The sequence below is a fragment of the Petaurus breviceps genome, unplaced genomic scaffold (assembly GCF_028583685.1).
Source record: "Petaurus breviceps papuanus isolate PSGF00001 unplaced genomic scaffold, PetGlider_PUasm1.0 90681, whole genome shotgun sequence".
NCBI lineage: Eukaryota > Metazoa > Chordata > Mammalia > Diprotodontia > Petauridae > Petaurus > Petaurus breviceps.
Genome location: NW_027187307.1, coordinates 3749029 through 3769683, shown reverse-complemented (window position 1 = coordinate 3769683; position 20655 = coordinate 3749029). Strand labels below are relative to the sequence as shown.

Below are 20655 nucleotides of genomic sequence, written 5' to 3'. Positions count from 1 at the left end.
CATCCATCCATCCATCCATCCATCCATCCATCCATCCATCCATCCATCCCTCTTTCTGGCTCCCTGATAAATCTGGGTTCTCTCCCTCATTCCACCATCCTTCTACCTCTAGCTCACTTAGTGTTCTCTTTCCCAAACAAGTCTTGTCTTTGAAGAAGCACGACTGTTTGTGGCCCCTTTTCCAAGGTGATAACTTCCCCCATCACCTTTGTCCCCTGGTTTAGGCCTATGTTTTCCTCTAATATTCTGAATAGCCGAAAGACACGAGTCCATAACTATGCATCCCATTCTTCTCCCCATCATGTTCTGGGAGTCCAGCTGTTCCTGTTGACTAGACTCATTCAGCAATTCCTGTGACCTGTTCTTGTGGGGATTGGTGTTAGAGAAATCACAGTAAAGCAATTCCTTCTTCTAAACAGGCACCAGAATGCTATGTGAAAGCACCAGAATGCTGTATAACCTGGTACCGGGATGCTGTGTGATCTGTTTTGATCCTAAACATTTTTCAAGGCTGATAGAATGCATTATAGACTCCTTTTATGTTGGAAGGGAATTTAGAGGTTCTTAGATTGCTCAAGAAGCTTCCATAGCTCTGTATTACCTCCTGGTTAAAATCCCAGCTCCTTTTTTCACAATCTGGACTCTCTTCAAGGATCAATTCAGGGGCCACTTATTAGTCTTGCCCCTCCCTCATTGCCTTTTGGATGTCTGGCACATGGTGGTGGTGTTCAGTCGTTTTTCAGTTGTCTCCTACTCTTCTTAAGCCCATTGGGGATTTTCTTGGCAAAGACACTGGAGTGGTTTGCCATTTCCTTCTCCAGCTCATTTGACAGATAAGGAAACTGAGGCAAACAGGGTAAAATGACCCCCCCAGGGGTCCCTGCTCTCAGAGCAGACCAAGAATCCATGCATCACTTGGTGAATTTGGAAAATTAAGTCACTTAGGGTAGGCCTGGAGTGCAAATTCAGTAACAAGAAACAAGCTGGAGCTCTGGCCTAGCTCAGTCAGAAGGAGGCTGCCTGATCATAGAGGTTTACCCAAGAGGCAACGGGCAGCTACTAGACAGCTGACTGCTGGCAGCTCCTGGCTTGGAGATGTTTGCAAGCAAACATGCTGGGTTAAGAGAGCTGGGGGCAAAGACTGTCCAGGGGAGCTTCTGGACTAGCTAAGCCTGCTTCCTTCATTGCTCCAATGAAGCCAACTCCTTCCTCCTTAGGTGATTGAGAGTATTTGCCTATAAGAAAGACCCTAGAAATGATTAGATGGAGGAAGTAGAAAGGCAAAGAAAATGCTTCAATTGTCTCGTTAATGTTTTTTTTTTGTCAAAGACTCTTTCCCCTCCCCCCAGCTCATGATGATTTCATTTCTGTGTTTGCTGTAAGAATGTGTGCGATTTTTTCCGATCTCAGTGCAACCTTCTGCCCCCTCCCGCCCCCTTCCCCGCTGGCCGCTCCCTCACTGATTCAAGGTCTCATTGCAGTCACTGCTCCCCAGATCCGCTTTGGGGTCATGGGCTAATAGGATCATAAATCTCTGAGCAATTTCTCACAAAGCCAGAATCGTCTCGGGTGCCCATTCACGATGCCATTTTCATGGCTTCACCATTGTTTATGTGAAAAATGGCTGCATAGGTAATTGGCAAATTGTGCAAAATCCTTCAATCATGCATGTTATTCCTTTCCTTACTTGTTTACATCTTCTCTGCATAATTAATAGGCTGTATTAGGCTCCAAATGAATATCCCAACCCTCCTTAGCTCTGGCTGGTATCTGACTAGTTGTCATTCTCTTGATGTTGCTACCACATACTCTAGTGGGTATTTTTTTTTAATTTAGCAAGTGATGCTTGTACTCACTGGAGATAGAACTCATGCCCCAAAGGTCAGGGCCATCATCAGTGCTGATTTATTCTGGACACGATGGTTGTGATTCAGGGCTGGCATCGTACCAGTGCTGCACACAGCAACGTGCAATGAGAGAGGCTTTTAAAGACAAAGATGACAGTGGCAGAGGCCACATATGGATTGACTTGTCGATCTTGGACACTGTGGCAAGGGTTGGGGAGTAGTAAAGTCAAGCTTTACTTGCTGATTGCAAGGCTGAGCAAGTTGGGAATCTAGGGAAATAGTGTGAGGAGAATTTTTGTTGTTCCCATCTGTCATCTGGGGCAACTCTACCTGCCTCCCCTTCCCTGTGATCCTTCCCATCACATAGAAATGCCATGGTGTTTACCATTTGGTTTGGGGAAGGTTGGGACCTCTATAAATATTGGTAGGTTAAATGAGTGGATGATCCTCTTTCCTAGGGCATAATGTTTAAATTTAAAGAAGGGCAAGGGACAAAAATAATCTTCCATGAATCCTTAGGATCCAGATCAATCTTGACAGACTCATATGTTGACAAATCGAATAAGATTAAATTTAGGAACAATAAATATCAAGTCTTCCCCTTGGCTTCCAGAAATCACTTTAAAAGTACCAACTACAAGAAGGCAAGAGTAGCTAGTCAGTGTCCGTCGGACTCAGCCGTGTGACATTGACATTGCTGCTAAGCAAGTTAATGCAGTGGTAGTTACATGCCATCTCGTCTGGGAAGATTTTCCTGATCCCCTTAGTTGTTAGGGCCTCCTTCATTTCAGATTCTCATGCACATACATGCTAACTTTACATGTTAACTCCTAATCAAATGTAAGCTGCTTGAGGGCAGGGGCTCTATATTTGTCCTTTATTTCCAGTACCGAACCCAGTACTTTCCTTGAACACACTAGACACTTAATAAATGGTTGGGTTGGACTAAGTTGGATCTGGTAAGATTGCATTGGGTTAAGTAGTGCCCTGGAGGAGGGTTTGGGTGGGGTGGGTAGTAGTTCCACTGAGATCTGCCCTGGACAGACCATATTTGGATTTCAGGGACCAGTTCAAGACATCATTTTTAGGAAGGATACTGATGAAGTAGAGGAAGGGCCTCAGGTTCATGCCTCTGAGGATCCCTTGAAGGAAGAAGAGACACTGTCCTTGCGAGTGCAATGAAATTTCTCATTTTGTTTTCAGATTTCTAATGTTGCTACTGGTTTGCAGAGAGGCACTGCACTCCTAGGGGTATCAACAGCTCAGACATCTGGTGTGGAGGGTGGCAGGTGCCTCGGTGAGTTTTCCACATAGCATTTCAACTGGAGTAATTTATCACATCTATCCCTACCCCTCAATCGTGCATGTGAAAATGATAAATGATGATACCTTTATTTTTATTTCTTTTGGAACTGCCAACTCTGACTATTTACAGGAGATCATTATATTTTTATGGATCTTAAGTGTTTCTGCTGAATCTGCAAAGCAAATGGTTCCAACAACTTGGTTTGCCTAAAACAACCCTGGGTTTGGGGATGGGGAAGGGCCTTTACTCCCACTTTCTTCTGGAAGTGATGGCCACTTAGGACCCCACGTAGGATCCCAACACAGTAGTGGTGGCAGGGCTTGTGACCTTCCTTTCAATACTCCCTTGGCCCATGGCTCTCTGCTGTTTGCTTGATTAACTTTCTAGAGATAGAGAGTCTGCTGCCAACCTTAGTAACTGTTTCAGTTAGATCCTGAGCTCCTTGAGGTCAGGGACTGTTTGGACCTTTGTATTTCCAGAGGTTATCACAGTCCCTGCTGTTTAGCAGGTTTGAATTAACAAAATTTTTGTACATTTTTTCTGTCCTGGCAGGTCCCAGTTCCCCACCTCATTCAATATTGTCTGACTGGAATGTGGTCGGTTGGGGTGTGAGCAAATTTGGGGTACCAGCCACATGCACCTGTGTACAGTTAACAGGCCCAGCCTCATTTCCCTGAGGCAGCTTGCCACAGGATTGCAAATAGTCAAGGGTCGCTTTGGGTGGTGTTTGCCGTTGTATCTTCCCATTGGAGATTTTTTTATAAGAAGGGAATTGGAATTGCTTGGTTAGTACAAAATCCTGTAATATACAGAACAGTAACACATTTGGCTACTCATTGTGGATTCAGTATCAGTGAGTTGACTTGAACTCCATTTGGGGGGATCAGCTGGAGTATGAGCTGGAGGGAGAAAAATGACCCAATTTTTCTTTGTTTTCTTCTCCTTAAAATGAGAGTTAGGCCTGAATTCTTTCTTCCTAGAGGTAAGATGTGAGAGAGATGAATGCTGTTCCTTCATTGCCCATGGAGTCTGGGTCAGAGTTCTTGCTCTGGCCCTCAGAGCTCTTCATGGCCTGGCCTTGCCTTCCTTTGGGCCCCTCTCCTCCCATTCTGTGCCTTTTTTGTCAGGTAGGTCTTCTCTTCAGGAACATTCCGGGCTCTCTCTCCCAGTCCTTCTCCTGTTCTTTCCTAACCTAGTATGAATCGCTCCTTCCTGGCCTTTCAGGACCCAGCTCAAGTTCCACTTCTTCTCTGAAACCTTCCATGACAGTCTGTTTTATATCCATTCCCCCTTCCTGAACTTCCTTGGCATTTGTTATCCGGATTGAGCACCCAGCTTGGCATTCGATGCTATTCTGACTTGGGTGGCTGTCTGGTTGCATGACTGGGGGTCTTGTCATCCCAACTAGGTTGCAATCTACTTGAAAGCATTGCCTATGTTAGAATTAAGCCTGGGCACAGAATAAAGGAGTGGGAAAAATGAAGCTTTGATTAGAAAATGAAAGCAAGCAGAGAGGAAGAATCTTTCTTCTTTGGCTACTGGTAAACAATTCACTGCAGTCTCTTTCCTTTTTTTCTTTTCCCCTCTTCTTTCTGGTGCCAAGAGTGTTCTCCATTGAAGCTCAACTCTCCTGGCTAAGTGTCGTTTGGCTACTGCTACTTTTCAACGACATTTACCTAGGATGCCAAGGAGCTGAGATAAGCCCATGCTGCGTTGTTAATTTCTTATGCCCACTTCAAGCCTTTCTCTTTGCGCAGACTCCTGAGAATGTCTTTATGCCAGTTTGCATTGACTCTGGGTGATTTTTTCTGAAGAATCTTTATATTTCAGGAAGATTCCTTTACGAAGACTTCCAGAGGCCAGAAATCCAGATGGGGAGCTTCTGAAAGAAAGAAGCTGGCTTTAAACATTCAGAGTGAATGCAGGGAGATTTGGACATACAGTATTGCTATTTCCTGAGAAGAATTTAGAAATTCCTAGATGCTGTTTATTTGTCTCAGGATTGATAGGAAGCTTATACACCTCTAGCAACAAATCTCTCTTATACATCTTGGCCAGACACAGGCGAGACTCTGAAGCCACCTAGTACAACCTCTTCATTTTACAGAGCAGGAAACTGAGGCCTAGAGAGGCAGAGCCATCACACATAGGAAGTGTGAGAAACTGGAGGACACTAGAAGAAAGATTGTCTAATTTTACAAACATTGCTTTAGACACCCCAAATGGCATGATACCTTCATAGAAATGTGTTCCACAAATGTGGTACCAGGGGAACAGAGTTCCTTGGGTGTCTACATGGGCTTGTTGGTTTTGTTAAGTCTCGGGAATCAAGGTTTCTAGAATCTTGAAAAGAATTTTTGTTGACCACTGCTATGGTGAAAAGTATGCTATTGAATAGCTGTTAAATAATGCGTAAATTTTTCCAAGGGTGAACTTTTAAGCAAATACCACTTACTCTCAAAGGATTAGAACCAGGAAAAACATCCTGCACTCTGTCTGGGTCTGGCCATGGCACAGTCTGACTTGCTCTCTGAAGGACCCCAGGGGGAGAGAGCAGTGATCAAGATAGAGTGTGGGGCCATCTTTTGTGTTTCTGTGATAGGCCCCCATCATTGACCCATTCTCATGGTCAGAGAGCTACTACCCAAAATGTTGTTTGATGAGAAGCTTGATCTAGTGAGGATTGCGGGGGGGGGGAGGTACACGGTGGAAGCAGTGCTGGATTTGGAGTCGAATATGGAATTTGAAGTGAGTTCAAATCCTGCCTGTAACACTTGCTTCTCATGTGACCTTGGACAAGATGGGGCTTCAATGTCCTCATCTGTGAAATGAAGAATGTGACCTAGATAGCATCTTGGGCCTTTTCCAGCTCTAAAGCTCTAATCCTATGTTCTTAGACCTGTATGACCAGGTTTGTGCATAGTGTGTTGTCCCATGACAGAGTCTACACATGCACTCAGAGTGCTTTGTCATTGTCTTCTCTCACACTTCGTGAATTGCAGCTTCTTGCCTGCCTTGATCTTTACTTTTTCCAGGCTCTTTCCTTCTGCCGTCTATTCTCCCCATAGACATTACTAAAGGACACTCCCTTGATCAAGAAGCTCCAAGGGCTCCCTATTGCCTCTAGGACAAAATTGAACCTTTTATTTTGTCTAACAATGAAAACCCTTTATAGTCTGACTTCAACCTAGCTTTCCAGGCTTACTTCCTATTACTCACCTTCATACATTCTTTCAAGGCCTTTCCTGAGTCCCCCTCCCCCACATGATTTTGTATTTATTTTGCCAATATTTTGGCACCTAGGGGGCATAGCAGGGCGCAGAGCTCTGGGCCTGGTGTCAGGAAGACTGGAGTTCAAATTTGACCACAGACACTTCCTAGCTATGTGATCCTGGACAAGTCACTTACCTTCTGTCTGCCTCAGTTTCCTGAAGTATAAAATGGGGATAATAAGAACACCAACTTCCCAGGGTAGTTGTAAGGATCCAATGAGATAATTATTTGTAAAGCACTTAGCACATTGCTTGGCACATAGTAGACATTTAATAAATGCTTGTTACTTTCTGTTTCCCTTCCCATGAGGCAAACCCTCCTACCCTCAGCCAGTTAATGCTGTTATTGCCTATGTCAATCCTGGCAGGGCAACATTTGCCAACTTTGGATCTGATAAGGGATACTGCAGGAGCAGCTAGGTGGCACTTCAGTGGACAGTGTGCTGGGCCTGGAGTCAGGAAGACTCCTCTTCCTGAGTTCAAGTGGCTTCAGATACTTGCTGGTTGTGTGACCCTGGGCAAGTCAAATAACCCTGTCTGCCTCAGTTTCTTCATCTGTAAAATGAATTGGAGAAGGACATGGCAAACCACTCCAGTATCTTTGCTAAGAAAACCCCAAATAGGGTCACGAAGAGTCAGACATGACTGAAAAATGACTGGAAAACAAGGGGTACAGCAGGGGTTTTATTTTTATTATTTTGCTGTTTTTGCTTTTAAATGCCTTCTCAAAAGGGCTTTGAAGTAGATTGTACAAACCTGGGTATCTATGAAAAAAGAATATTTAGAAAATTCATTGAACGTAGAGGGTTATATCTCCCAATTTGGTATCAGATCTACCCTTCCCCCCCCCCCCAATTACACTGCGCGAGCTGATAGAACTTTTCATGACCACTTTTCTTTAATAGCTCATTTTAGAAAGCCTTTCATATTGGAGTGAAAGGGATGCACCTTATACATTTAATACTAAATCATAAGAAAAAATATATAGCATCCTTTTAATTTGACTGAGGGCTCTGAAACCCTCCTGTTACCACCTGAGAGTCAAGGGGAGATGGGCCTGCTCTGTTGGCTCACTGTTGTGTAAAATGCTTTAAAAGCAAAAAAGTCTCCAAAGCCAGCCAACACCAGTGCCATGGACAGATCCACAATTTATATTTCAGGAAAATAACTGCCCTTAGAAACAGGCCAGTAGGACTGAATAGGGTGGGGCCAACAAGGGGCCACTCATTGAGTTTGAACTAGTAAGAACCTTGCACAGGAAATAGATATACACCCCCTCCCTTTACCTTTGTTTCATTTGAAAATTAACTTATATTTTTTGTTATTCTGAACTTGACAAACACTCATAAACCCAAACCCCAAAAGAATAACAAAAAAGGATCAGATATGCAGCTGTGAATCTCAGTTATATACATCTGGTTTTTAAAAAAGCATATAATAAATTCAACACAGTTTCAAAGCTGACCTTTTTGCTTGTGTCTCTCTTCTAACTTCCTTTTGCTGTGTAAATTTTCAAAAAATGCTTCAATGACCCTCTTTTCTTTCTGGAATCACTATCACTATTCCCTTTCCTCCCCTCTACTTCCCATTCCAAAACACATTCCCTTATAACACTGAACATGTCTGAAAGTATCTGTCTCATCCTGCTCTTCTGTCTGCTTGGTCACTGCATTGATCAGTTCTTGCCTCTTTCACAGTTTTAGTCTTTACATTGTTGTTGTATATATTGTTATATTGGTTCTTCTCACTTTATTCTGTGTCAGTTCATACGAATCTTCCCAATTTTATCTGACTTGGTGCCTTTCTACCATTTCTCAAGTTACAGTCATATTACATTAGGCTTATCCACCATAATTTTTTTTCCACCATTTCCACCTTCTTGGTTTTTAGTTCTTTGGTACAACAAAGTGTTGTTATAAATATTTTTGTACATGTAGGTCCTTTTTCTCTTTCTTTCATCTCTCTGGTGTGTAGACCTTATTGCAGTATTGCTGAGTCTTAGGATATGAGCAGGCAACTAGGTGGTACCAACAGTACACAGAACACTCGACCCAGAGTCAAGACGATCCAAGTTTAAATTTGGCTTCAGACAATTATTATGTATATGACTCTGGTTAAGTGGCTTCACTTTAATGATAGTCCAAGTCCAAGGGAATGAAGCTAGAACTCCCTGCCTCCTGACAGCTGAAACTCACTTCCTGACAGAGAGGTGAAGATTTAAAATGTAGAAAGAGACATATTTTCAGACATTGCTAATATAGAAATTTGTTTTGTTGGAGAATCGAATATGAATTAAGGTGTCTGTTTTTCATTTTAAAAATTTGCTTAATAGGTTTTCCTCTCTTCTGATTAAGATTAGATAGTAGTTTATCAGTTTTATTTTTTAAAAAATCCAGCTGCATATTTTATTTAACAGTTCCTTTTTTTACTTTCAATTTTGTTAATCTCTTTGATTTTTAGATGTTCTATTTTGTTGTTTAGTTGGAGTTTTTGACTTATTGTAGTTTTCTTTTTTAATTGTATATGTAGTTCATAGATCTTTACATTTTCTTTTATTGATGGAAGTTTTGATAGGCCTTTTCCCCTAACATCTGCTTTGGCTGTATCCTCAAAATTTTGATATGTTATTTTATTGTTGCCACTGTCTTTGGTGAAATTACCTGGAATGTCTTCAATTTGTATTTTAACCTGCTTATTATTTAGGATTAAATTATTTACTCTCTGTTTAAGTTTGAATAATTTCTTAAAAGGTTCTTAATTGATTACAGTATTTATTGTGTTCTAGTTAGTAAAAGACATGTTTAATAGTTTTGCTTTTTGCCATTTGTTTATGAAGATTTTATGCCCTAGAATATGGTCAAATTTCTACAAATGTAACATGTATGCTCTGGCCCCATTCTTTCAGGGCCAGGCTGGCTACACCTCCCTTCAGGATTCTAGGATACCTTGAGGGGGTTTGTAGGTTTATTTTTTCCATCCTCTTTTGGCTCAAGCCCTAACTGACTATGTTCCCCTTTTACAAAGAAACATTAACGTCAAAGATATAGCAATAAGAAACATAGACACATTTTCCCGAATACCTTGGGGCCATAATCCCCCATTTAGTCGTTTGTGTTGGAGAGAGTTAGGCTTACACTTAGCTCAGTTCCTACAGATCATCGGTCCCACCAAGTTCTATGTACAAGGGTGGCATTACTGATGGATGAATTCATCTGCTGACCTGGAATCCCGAAGGACACTCCCAGAAATTTCTCCTTGCTCTTTTGGGCATCACTGTTGAGCTAGTTACAACCAGCCTGCATTCTTCCTCCTAGATTAATTTGTATTCCCAACCCAGATTGGTGATTCCTCTCCTGGCACCTAGAATGTAAAAGAATGAACAAGAAGTCCTATATGCCCCTGGGGAGTGGGGTGGAGGGAGGCATTCCTAAGGATCCCTTTTATTTCATGTTTTAATTAGATATTGTGACTGAAAAAGTCACCAAGTTTTCCCAGGCACAAAATGCAACAAAAAGATGGCTAGCACTAACTCAGACCCCTTTGAAGACTCCAGTAGTTCTGGCTACACAGCCAATGTAAAAAGACTCTTCTGAACCACTTAGTAGGCCACATTCCTCACATATCATCCTTATTTTCTAGGAAATAGCTCCACAGCATCCTCCATGTGGATATACCATCTTAGCAAACTTATAGGGTCTCTACATGCACAAGAACCCCATCATATTAATATGTCTTTCACAGCTGAGAAATATGTACATTCCTTTTTATTCTCATTCAGTGATAACCAGAGATCTAGCATTTATAAAATTACATTTGAATCCTTCATTTCTTATTTGTTTACCTTTTTGTTAGATTTGTCTGTCTGAAAGGGATGTTTAAATATAGTTTTGCTGTCTCTTTCTCCCCATAATTCAATTGATTATTCTTTTCAGTACTTGGATACTATGCCATTTGGTGCTATAGATTAAGTACTGATATTATTTCACTATCTATGGTGCCTTTAACTATAGAGTAGTTCCTCTGTTTACATCTTTTAACCATGTCTGTTTTTACTGTGGCCTTGTCTGAGATCATTATTTCTACCTCTGCTTTTTAAAATCAGCCCAAAGCATAATAAATTCTGCTCCCTCATTTTAACTCTGTGTTACTTTATGTTCGAAGTTTCAAAATATGGAATGCTTCACAAATATGAGTATTATTTATTTTGTTGGTGTTGTTCAGTCATGTCTGACTCTTCGTGACCACATTTGGGGTTTTCCTGGCAAAGATGCTAGAGTGGTTTGCCATTGGGGAAACCCTCTGATATATATCCTGACCAGGATCACACAGCCAGGGTGTGTCTGAGGCCAGATCTGGACTCACAAAGATGAGTCTTTCTGACTCTAGACCCAGCATTCTATCCTCTACACCACCTAGCTGCCCCCATCCTAGTATAAGGACCATGCTAATCTTCTCTGTTTCATTCTAATTTTAGTATTTGAACTGAGCACTACTCCTCCTTCATCTTTTAGAGCACAAAACCCAGACCTTGAGCAGGATATGGACTTGTTCTACAAATATTTGTGGATTGAACTATTATAATCACAAGGAAATGGTCTCTCATGAAGGCTGGACTTCTTTCCCTGCTCCAGCCAGACGAATCACCAGTGAGCCTTGTGGGACTTGGCCTTCCCTATTGAGACCTCATGAGGTACCATCAGGGTGTACCCTGATAGATTTCAGTGCTTCTAAGGTTTAGATGGATCAGGAACTGGACTCTATGGCTAAGGAGACCCATCCTTGATTGACCATAGAGCTGAAAGCAACCCAGCTCAGATAAAGACTGACAGAGAAGATGTCACTGTCCAGCTGAACCAGTACCACAGAGCGATCCAGTCCCAGGGTATGGACATCCATCAAGCCAAGAAGCTAAAGATTCATGTGATCACCTACCTGAACAAGGTGCAGAAGTGCATTGTCTGACTTGATGAAGAGCTCCACATACTAGGCTGGGGACCAGGAGCGGTCAGAGGAAGGCTTTGGGTCCCTGAAGCACCCAGTGCCCCTGCTGGAGTAGGCCCAGGTGCATATCAGGAAGTGGGTGGCCACAGCACCCTGGGCCAGTGAATGCATGGAAGGCTAGGGGAGGAGGTCAAGGCCAAGATGGATAAGATCAGCCCAGAGAGAGGCTTTCAGGACTGCCTGAAATCCTGGAGACATCTACTGCTCCATTTTCCAAAGACTAGGGAGCCCAGAATCCTCTCATTGACCCCCCTCTATCAATACCCAGGACCCTTCTCTGGGCCATGCACCCTCTCCCCATCATTCACATAAAAGGACCTTACAGGCTCCCCCTATCACTAACCAGTGGGGAACCCTCTAATACACTCCATGACTCTGTTTCTTAGGAGCGTACTTTCTGCTCCTCTCCTTTGGAAGCTAAGGTTTGCAGCCAGGGATGTGCTGGGAAATGCTTCACAAATTATTGTTTGGGGGAAAATGTGTGTGTGCAACATCTATTTAAGCTGAATTTCCCTTATTCACGTTTTCTCCATCCCTTTATTAAATCTAAAAATTGGCCAGAATAATAAACCGAGTCTTGATTTGTGCTTTTTGCCCTTGTATGCTCCCATTGGAGACTTACCTGTCAACTCTCATGGGCCCATTTGAGTTGCCTCCAGCACACCCCCAATTACTTCCGTAGATTTAGGCTTGATGCAACAATGAACTGGAAAGTTGCTTGTGTAGCAACAGCTGCGAAAGAAAGAAGGGCACTCACGGATTCCAAAAATCTGGTTGGCTAAGTCCAGAGGGCACAGGCAAACTTTCCAGTTTAAAAATCAATAATTAATCAATGAACTAGCAGCTGAATTGGGACAAACCACAGGCGACTGTTTGACCAAGTGGAGAGAAATCCGTGCTTGGTTCAGTCCTCACACAATTAATAACTGTGTAGTAGACCTGGGCAAGTCACTTAACTTCTCTAATGTCTTCATCTGTCAAATGGGCTAATACTGACATCTATGTCACAGGGTCTTTGGGAAGCTCAAATGAAATGATGTTATGTAAAACATTTGGCAAGCCTTAAACTGCCCAATGTGTTATTGTTATTAAGGAAAACTAACAGCCTCCAAGGGCACTAAGGCAAAGGCTTCCCCAAGCTGATCTTTACTCTGATTTTAGTGCCTCACTATGTCTTGTTGCCTCTTAAGAGGAGAGACTATCGCTGTGACTGCCTAGACTGTTTTTCTTTCTTGAAAGTGTTAGTGATGGGGTTTTTTTGCATTGTTCTCCATCTGCTGGGATTCCTTCTTGGCCTCTTAATAGACTCTTGCCTTGTAACAAAGAAGTAGGACAAAGCAAAGCAAATGGACACATTGGTCCATGTTTTATTCCATGTTATGTGCCATTCCATGCCTCTAGTCTGCCACCTCTGTAGTGTTAAGGGAATTGGAAGATCTCCCCTGCCCATTAATAGGCACATAGAGCCCTGGCCCAGAACTAATAAGGCTCTGGGCTAAGGGGAGTTTCCAATTAAGTGCTGGGGCCCGAGGATTTTCAAGCTCCCCAGTTCTCAGCCAATCAGATGCCGAGTCTCTGTTACATATTCTGGGAGGTTAATATTTTGCTTTTGGGTTTTCGCTCATGAAAAGGATCTTTTGATTTCCTGATTGAGACTCTGTGTAACTGCATTCAGAGCCCCCTGACTACTCAGATGTTGTCTGTGCTCCCTCGATCCAGTGATGTATATAAAGTGTAAAGCAATAGTGCTCTACTCAGACAGTTGGAGCCCTGTCTGTTGATCTTTGTGATCATTTCTCTGCTTGTATTTTCCCCAAGTTCAGGGTGCTGACCTTTCCCCTGAACTATTGAATGCAATTAAAAGTAGGATTGTTTGACCCCTTTAAAAGCTGTCTTTCCTTTAGCAAAGCAGATCAAAGAACCTGTGCTGGCAGGCCATCCTGGGTGTGCTAGGGTACTTGCTAATATAACTTCTCTGCTCGTTTTACCTTTATACCTTTAGAATCACAACTGGTCATGGAACTGTCCAGGGTTCCCAAGCTTTGCAGTATTGCTCATTCTTACATAATAGTGGCCATCATGCCAGTTGCTCTCCTGGTTCTATTTACTTTGCTCAGCATCTCTGCAGTAGGAGTCTTGTCTTGTCTGGTTCCTCTGAATTCTGCCCATTTGTCTTTTCTTACAGTATATTAGTACCCAATTACACTCTCAGGTCACAGTTTGTATCTAGGGAGCACCACAGTGCACAGAGTGCTGGGCCTGGGTTCAAAAAGACCTGAGTTCAAATCCAGCCTCAGGCACTGAGTATCTATGTGACCCTGGGCCAGTCATTTCAACTCTGTCTGTCTTGGTTCCCTTAGCTGTAAGTTGGGGATCATAGTCACATCTACCTCCCAGGGTTGTTATGAGGATCAAATGAGGAAGTATTTGTAAAACACTTCTCCCAGTACCTGGCACATTGTAGGTGCTTAATAAATGTTTATGTCCTTCCCTTTCACGGCTCTTCATTCAGCCATTCCCTCATTATTCCCATCACTTTCCTTCCAATTTTTTTTTTGCTGTCACAAAACTCTTTTCTGCTATAAATACAGGTTGGCCCAATAATCTCACTGCAGTTTTAAGTTTTAATAGCTTAAAGGATCATGGAGTCGAAAAATAGGCACAATTTAGTGACTTTTCTAGTAAAATTCCATGTGGCTTTTCAGAATGGTTGGACCAATTCACAGTTCCCTTGACAGCGCCTTAGTGAGCCTGTCCTGGCCAGATCTTCTGCAGCTTCTTAATGACTGTGAAACTCGCACCTTGTTTACCTCTAGAACACATAGGCAGAAAGAGGACACTTGTTCCCCTGGGATAGCGACTGGCAGGCACCGAGCACATCTTCCGTTCCTTCAGCTTGCCTGGGCTCCCCCTGGATGTTTTGACCACAGGAAAATAAATAGTAGCTTGTCTTCAAGTTTCCTGAGTTGTGTGTCCTCATATCTCCCTGCATCTCCGGGCCCCCTCCATCCCCAACTTTCAATTTAGCAAGTGCTTAGAGGATAAGTGACAGAGACAGCAGATCCACAAGTGACATTTCTTTTCATCTGTCTGACTAAGAGTTTTGGAAAAGTGATTGTTCTTTTAGGGAGAAAAACCAACTACTGAATTTCCTTCTATAATTTCCTCTATTCCAACCTATACTTTTCATTCTACATCTGCATGTATATGATGGTAGAGACAGAGGTGACAAAAGGAAGGAAGAAGAGTTAGAAGTGGGGTGGGGTTACAGAAGCTTTGCCTCAAGGCGCCAGATTGAAAAGATGCTCACAGTCCTTTAAGCAACTAGAAACAACAGAACTTAGCTGTAATTAACAAGAAGAATCCATTAGAATATCAAACCAGCAGATGGTGGGTGGGCTGGGGTGAGCTTCTGTGGGAGCCCTACATCTGTGTTCCAGGGTCTTTGTCTCTGAGCCATGGTGGATGTCCTTAACTGACTGTGCTTTGTGGTGCTACTTCACTGTCCTTTTCTGCTTCCCTCTGCTTTGAGCTTCCAAGGTCTCATCTTACCCCCCTACCCTCAATTGTGGATATACTTGATGCTCCCCCCCCTTAGGTGTAGTTTGTGATATTTGCCCTTGGCGAACAGAAGTAAGGAAGAATTGCCCAGGAGATAGCGTCAGAGAGGCATGTGACCTGAAGAGAAGCAGGCCAGTGGTATAGCAGGGGTAATGATTAACTAACTTGGCATCCACACAAAGTGTAAAGATCACAGAGTAGGGCTTTGTGCCATAGACCCCTTTGGCAGGCAGGGCGCATGTCTAGTGAAGAATCCCTTGGACACACTGACTCCCTGCTCAGAGACATGGTGTTAAATGAATAAAATAAGATCGGAATATAAAATAAAAAGGAAATAGAATATATTGGAAAATGGTTATCAAAATATTTTTAAAACAAGTTCCCAGAGGCCCTAGGTTGAGAACACTTGATCTAAAGCAGCAGTTCTCAAATGTTTTGGTGTTACACTCCTACAATTATTGCAGACCCCTCAAGACCTTTAATTGATGTGAGTTATATCTAGGGACACTTACTACCTATGTGATTTTGACCAAATTATTTGATCATTTTGGGCCTCCATTTCCTCACCTGTAAAATGAGAATATTGGACCAGGTCGCCTCTAAGACTTGTGAGCTGAACTGTACCAAGGTTTGCCGTATGGAAGAGGCTTTTTTTCCTTTGTGCTTTTGCTTGGCCCCAGAAGGGCAGAGCAGGGAGCAGTTGGCAAAAACCCAATTGAGGCTTGATGTAAGGAAAACCACCTTAATAACTGGGGTGGTCCAGAAGCAGGATGGGCTGCTGAAGCAGGCAGTAGGCTCGCTGTCTGTCAGGCTCAGAGGGGATTCTTGAGCAAGTACAGGCTGAACCTGAAGGCTCTGAGAGTCATTCTGAGCAACACCCTGGCCAGCTTCTTGTGCCTTCCCCCACACAATGGTGGCTCCACCTAGCATGCAAGCTTCCCTTCTGGGGGGCTCCACAGGAACTAGCACTAGAGACACAGGCACTTTGTGGGTGTAAAGTTTCGAGCTTATAGATTGATTTAAAGCCATTAATTTAGATTTAATAGAATAATTATTGAGATAAATGGCATGCCAGGGAAGTCATTCAATACTGCATAAACAAGATCTAGTGGCTATAATTATAGTCCTACAAACACTGTAATAGGTATATTCAGAGAAGTTACTGAGAGCCACAAAGTATTTTTGTCAAAGGTCAATATTTCAAACTGTTTATATTTTAAAATGTTCCCGCCTCTAAATCCCTACCATTCCACTCTTCTGGGAGCAGATTTCAAGGGAGAGCCCTGTATAACCTGAGGTCAATCTCTAGCTCTGGCACTTCCCGTGTGACCTAGCACAAGTCACTTTCCCTCTCTAGGCCTCACTTTCTTTCTCTTGGCCTGGACAGCCTCCAAGTTCCCTTCTGGATCTCTGTGAAGTGAGCCAGTGATCGATCCCCAAAGGTCTGAAGATGTTTATTGGATACTCACTGAGTGCATTGCCTTGGGGGTAAGAGGAATGCACCAGATACCCCATAGAAGTGAATATCAGCTGAATTCCTTTAAGGATTCCCCCACGCACAGTGTGTAAGCAGCATCCTGTGAGCCTCAAGCACTCCAGAACCCCCACCAGTTACTTCTGGACACAAAAGATGAGAAATTTTGCTTGTCCTCAAAGGCCCAGCTCACTTGTTCCGTTCTCTGTGAAGGCTGCCCAGATCTCTCCTCTGAACTCCCAGAGTCCTTTGTGCCTCTCTTATGCACACAAGCATATTGCTATTGTGTATTATATTGACTTGTTCACACATCTCATCTCCCATACTAGATTGGAAGCTCTGTGTGGGTATGGATGGTATCTGTGGCCCTTTCCTGATACCTGGCACCATCTGATTCTCATTAGCTGTTGGAGCTGCTTGGTATCCATGGCAACATCTTTCCTGCAATTGTCATTGTGGCAGGAACCTGCTGCATAGTGCCCCATCCAAAACTGAAGTCAGGCACCCATATAACTGATGGTAATTTCTTCTTCTTCTTCTTCCTCCTTTTTTCATCTTCTTTGTCGCTAATTGCTTCTGTCCACACACCACTGCCATTTCCCAGTACCATATCCCATGAACCTTTCTTTGTGACAAAGAAAAATCTGGTAAAACTGACTCCCCCCCACATAAACTCATCTTACAGGGCACCCACCATTCTGTGCCCTTGCAAATGGCCACACTAGCAGTCAGATCTCTGGGTATTCCTTTTTCACTGCAACAGGTTTTTGTTATATCTATCTTATCTAAGATTGTCTGATCTTGGGTTTTTCTTCATCTCAGCTGTTCTAAAACTCTGGAAACCTTATTTTCTCAGACTAATATAATTGAGGCAATAGTGAATAGTCTATTAAACCAGGTTACTGGAATGCCTGGGACCTTGTTTAGGCATACCCACAGAGCCAGAGAGCCATCTGCCACCCACCAGCAGGATGGTTCTGGGGACAAATCCATCTGTAGGTATTCTGGGGAAATGTCATTTTAGGGGAATTTTATTTGGGAATAAGGAAAGTGAGTCTTATATTAAATTGTTTGAGAGGAGGGAGATGTGAAGAGACAGAGAGATGCAGTAGGACAGATACATATGACGTCAGCAGCAGAAGTTAGTTTAGTAACTGGAGGCAAGCTTAGCATCTTACCAGTATGTGAGAGGCCACTCAACAAATTGGTGCCATGACTGAAATTTGTATTAAGGAATTCAGGCCAGTGGAAAACCTTATTGAGCCAGGCAGCCATCATAACCTAGCATGATTCCACAGGCCAAGATTAAGTCCATTCTTTTAATTGACCATGACTAATGGTGATTCAAATTCTGGGTTAGAAAATTATGATGAACTACTGTTACATCATAAATAGAATCTGGAACCCTTAAAACTCATATTTTGGACTCCACCAAAAAAAATTCAACCCATAGTAGCTATGTGGAAGTAAGGGCTACTAAGTCCATCTTTCTCCCAAGATCTTCTTTGATTAGCATGTGAATGAAGTTGGGAAGGATCAAAAGAATTAAGGGAAAGGTCAAGGCCATCTCCCATCACTCTCTAGGATCAATGTTCCTTCCTTTATTATGTGTAACTGCCAGGAGTAACACCCTATAGGCCCCCTCTGCTCCCTCCAAAATAGAGTATTCTTTTCTTGGATTATTAATATCCATCCTCTGGAATCAAGATTGTTCATCACACGGATCTGAATTCTGTTGTCTTGTAGAGTTACATCGTATCTGTTGTTACATTGTATCTGTTGTCCTCTTGGTTCTGCTTACTTCCCTTTGCATCAATTCATGCAATTCTTCCCGAGTTTCTTTGAATTATGGAACATTCTTAACAATAGCATTGTTAGTAATTATACCTTGAATTCTGAAAATGAGCTAGGCATGGCACATACAACCCAACATTGAGAGACTATGCCATTTGCTTTCCAGTCTGGGGGTTCCAGAGGATCCTCATTTTTTCTGTTTTTACTGTTCCAAGGCCCACTCCAGCTTATAGAAATCATTTAAACTTTCTGGGTCTCATTTTCTTTAGCTGTAAAATGGATGTGGTGGGGGTCAAAGGTTGGACTATATGACCTTCTCTAAATCCCATGATGCACTTGTATGTTATGTCCAATGTGACTGATTGGGATGGGCAATGGATTACTGTGTGATCTCTAAATTTCCTTCTCCAAATCCCATGATTCATTTATGTATTGTGTCCAATGCGACCAATGGTGGAAGGGCAGGGAGAGGCCAGTGATCCCTAAGTTTCCATTTGTGTATTGTGTCCAGTGTGACCTCATTTGTATGCAGAGATGTCCTTGTTTCCAGGAGCCTTCTAAGGGCAGATGGTCTTGGTAGTTGGTGCTAAATTAAGAAATGCTGAGGAAGGGAATAACAGCTGTGCCCCTGAGGCTGTCAGAGCCAGGGCTACCACAACCCCCAGTCACCACTTATTCCCTGGGCCTATCTAAGGATCTAGGGAAGGAGCCTCATGGCTGATCTGGGTTAGAAATGGGCCTTCACAAGAGAAATGGAGCATGGCTAGAGCAGCAGTTCTGTATAAGCTGGAAGGGACAATGAGTCATCACACAGCTGGAGGGAGGTTTGAGGAGTGAGGGAGGCGTGGGCAGGATTCTGGAAATGTAGGAAAAGAGTGGGGCAGGCTGAGAGAGATTGGGGGAGGTGGTCTAACCCCTCAGGTCAACCCCACCCAACTCCATGGTGGCTGTGGTAGGGCAGCAGGAGGCTGCCTGGCAACCTTGGCTTTGTACCATGGGGCAATTCTTTGGGAGGCCAAGGGCCTGGAGCCTGGGTTGACTGGTCTGTGGGTTATAGACAGGGCCTAGAGGCCTGGAACCCTGGCAACACTCCTGCGTTTCCCATGCTGCATCTTTCTCTTGGGAATTCTAAAACCCAGAGACATACACACACACAGACAGACACACAGACACACATACACTCACACACAGACACACATACATGCACACACACATACACACATGCAGATACACATACACGCACACACAGAGACACACATACATGCACACACAGACACACATACATGCACACATACATACACACAAGCACACATACACGCACATAAGCACACATACACGCACACACGCACACATAAAAGCCCACTTACAGTTTGGTTCCCTGAAGTGAAGTTCATTGCTCAAATTGCCAGGACGGCGAGTATCATAGAGGGGAGAAGCTTCCTTAAGTTGGGCAGTTTCTTACCCCTAAAAACATCTTCTTTCATTGTCATGGAAACCCACACTGTTGGTTACTAACTAGCTTTGTCAGGAACTGCTTTGAGCTGTCTTCTAACACGGGATCATGAGTGAAGTTATTTTTAGCCCAGGAGGGTCCTGACTTCAGCTCTCTCCCTCCCACACTCAGTCACAGTCCCCTGCCTGCCTGACACGAATGAGTGCCAGGCGGCTCACCGGCCTGCTGGGGCAGCTGGGCCATGTGCCTGGCCCCGGAGGAGCAGTGATGGGCTATGCTTTGCAAGGGCCTCTGCTCCTGCCTTTCTTTGACCTTGCCTGCTCTGACTTCACCTCTAGCATCCTCCTCCTTTCTCCAGGAGTTCAAGTCCAGCCTTAGGTGCCTATCAGCAGTGTGACCCTGGGCAAATCACTTAACCTCTGTCTGTCTCAGTTGTTCTGGATAATAACATCACCTGCTTCCCAGGGCCATTGTGAAGATGAAATGAGAAAATATATATGAAGTGCTTCACATAATGCCTGGCACATATTAGGCACTCAATAAAAACGGGTTTCCTTCCCTCCTTCCCCCACCCCCCCCCTCCCCCCCCCCCGTCGCCCTCCGCACCCCCCCGTGTAGGGAAAGAGTGTAGATCCTCCCCTCCTTCCCCCATCCCTCCCTTCCCCCCTCCCTCCCCCTCCTCCCCCCTCCTTATCCCCTTTCCTCTCTCCTTTCCCCCCTCTCTCCCCCTTTCCCTCCCTCCCTCTGTCCCTTCCTCCCTCCCACCCTGGGCAAGTCTCCTAACTACTCCGTACTCTAGGCAACACTTCAAGGCTGCTCACCTGACTTAGCAGAGGAAATTTCCTCACTTGTGGTTTCCCTCTGTCAGTGAAATCCCAGGCCCAACCCCTTCCTTAAAGCCCAATTGAAATGTGGCACTCTCTCATTCTGGGCAGACAGGAAGCATG

The 20655-nt window shown here is 43.7% G+C and overlaps 1 pseudogene; it reads right to left on the bottom strand.

Annotated features, from left to right (window-relative positions):
* Nucleotides 1–10848: 10848 nt before the first annotated feature.
* LOC138143990 (U6 spliceosomal RNA) lies at nt 10849–10920 on the bottom strand (annotated as a pseudogene).
* Nucleotides 10921–20655: the final 9735 nt, after the last annotated feature.